The sequence below is a fragment of the Octopus sinensis genome, linkage group LG3, assembly GCF_006345805.1.
Source record: "Octopus sinensis linkage group LG3, ASM634580v1, whole genome shotgun sequence".
In the NCBI taxonomy this organism is placed as follows: domain Eukaryota; kingdom Metazoa; phylum Mollusca; class Cephalopoda; order Octopoda; family Octopodidae; genus Octopus; species Octopus sinensis.
The window spans coordinates 155,578,502-155,581,001 of record NC_042999.1 but is presented as its reverse complement, the minus strand read 5'-3'; the positions used below and the strand labels follow the sequence as shown (position 1 = coordinate 155,581,001).

At 38.2% G+C, this 2,500-nt stretch overlaps 1 long non-coding RNA gene across 1 annotated transcript in view; it reads right to left on the bottom strand.

Annotated features, from left to right (window-relative positions):
• Positions 1-2,500, bottom strand: part of LOC118762823 — a 15,155-nt gene that overhangs the window by 5,811 nt on the left and 6,844 nt on the right. The window contains exon 2 of the long non-coding RNA XR_004998572.1: positions 1,864-1,867. This is a non-coding gene — a long non-coding RNA (uncharacterized LOC118762823). The remainder of the gene's footprint in view (positions 1-1,863; positions 1,868-2,500) is intronic.

Genomic DNA, 2,500 nt, shown 5'->3' with positions numbered 1-2,500 from the left:
ACATTCATAATTAAGGGAAGAGAAGAGAAGGATAAGAGGAGCCGTAATTGAATGCAGTGAAGGAAAGAAAGGTTAGAGGGTACCCAAGAGGTGTAAGGGCAGGCAGTGAGGTAAAGATAAGGGCTGGTGTTGGGTGGCAACAGAGGTTACTTAGAGGAGAGTGGTGGTCTGTTATAAAGAAGGAGAGTTAGAATAAATAAGATGGGAGTTGGTCGAGTGATGTACAGAGCAGAGCCCGAGGTGAGAGGGGGAGGATGTAAGTAGAGCCTGACAGGGAACAAATATATGTGTGTGTGTGTGCATGCATATCTATATATGTACATACACACATATATACATACATACATACATACATACATACATACATACATACATATATACATACGTATATATATATATGATCATGGTGTATTTTGCCATGGGTTGATGGGTCTTCTGCAGTACAGCATACATATACATACACATGCACATATGTACTCACACACGCACGTGCGTGTAAACACACACACATACACATAGATACATGTACACACATGCCGCAAATATTCTGCTCCAACAACTTTCAGTTGAAAGAAGTTTTGTTGTTTGCGATTGAATTACCGCTAATGATAGGCCTGGAATTATTTGTAATCCAAACCACACGGCTCTGTTTGATTGTGGGTTTTTGTAAAGAGAAACTTGCCTCGGAGAACAGAAAGAAAAAAAAGAAACAAATGTTTGACAGTGAAAGCACTAAAGAAGGTGAAATAAGAACAGAGAGGTTGATTATATCCATTTACAAAACAGGTGCAGAAAAAGAATACATGTGTATAATACACACACACACACACACACACACACACACACACACACACACACACACACACACACACACACACACACACACACAAACACACTCACACACACGTCATAAAGGCAAAAAGGATACATCAATGTGAGTGTAAAGTTAGTAAATATTTAGACAGTGCGTTTTAAAAGGTGTTATAACGTACACACACACTCAATCTTTACACACCAATTTCCATCTGATTGTTTGATGGATCATATAGCTGTTGCTTGCCGAAGGTGTGTGGCTTAGTGGATAGAGTATTTGACTCACAATCGTTAGGTTTTGAGTTCGATTTCCAGCAGCACATTGTGTCCTTGGGCAAGACATTTTATTTCACGTTGCTCCAGTCCACCCAGCTGGCAAAAATGAGTTGTACCTGAATTTCAAAGGAGTCATACCTGTAATTCAAAGGGCCAGCCTTATCAAAGGGCTAGTCTGTGTCACACTGAATCTCCCTGTGAACTGCATTAAGGGTACGTGTACCTGTGGATTATTCAGCCACTTGCATGTGAATTTCATGACCCGGCTATTCTGTTGATTGGGTCAACTGGAACACATACCATTGTAACCAAAGGAATGCTAGCTGCTGTTGTTAATGTGTTGTAGAAATTCAAGTCAGCTCTGATGATGGAGATATTAGGTCGTCAAGTATGAAACTTTTAGAAAAGAAAAAAGTTTGCTCATGTTTTATCAATACAAGGAATAGTTTTATTCATCAAAGTATGCACCCATATTGTCAATACACTTTTGCCATTTCAGCAGTAGCTTGTCCAGCCTGGAATTGTAAAAGCCTGGCAATCTAGAGTCAATAAAATCTTAGAAGGCCTGCTTTACAGTGTTGGAATTAAATTTTTTTCCTATCAAAAAAGTTATCCAAATTCTGGAAGAAGTGGTAGTCAGTGGGGGCAAGTTCAGGTGAGTATGGTGGATGATGGAAAACTTCCAACTCCCAACTCCTGTAGTTTCGCCAATGTCATTTTTGCGATCTGTGGTCGTGTGTAGTCTTGCAATAAAATAGGAGTGGATCTGTTGACTAATCTAGGCCGTTTTTTGTAAGTTTCTGCATCATTTGGTCCATGAAATCATAATGGATCACACCTGTGCCAGACCACCAAATACACACCATCAGCTTCTTTTGATGAATTTTGCTTTTTGAACTGTGTTTTTGTGGCTCGTCTTTGTCCAACCATTGTGTTGAATACTTATGGTTGTTGCATTGGATCCATTTCTCGTCACATGCTATAATTCAATTCAAAAATGATTCATTCTTGTGACAAGAAAGTAGCATAATGCAGGCTTCCAAACGTTGCTGTTTCTGATTTTCATTGAATTCATGTGTAACCCACTTACCCAACTTTATCATTTTACCGATTTGAACTAGGTGAATCAATATTGTTTGCTTGTTAACACCAAACAACAACAATATTCAATTGATTATTTTTGTAATTTACCATATTTGACGGCATACACAATGCACCTTTTTTTTTTTTTTTAAATGTGGAGAGAGGGTTAAAAATTCACCATGGAAACTATTCAAAATTGGACCTATAATACATGGTTTAATGTACCAAAAATTTCTATTCCTGGACATATGCCACTGAAATTGTGTGCATCTAATATATCTGAAGATATTTTACTTCATCAGTTATTAACAGGTGTGATCCCAGGAAT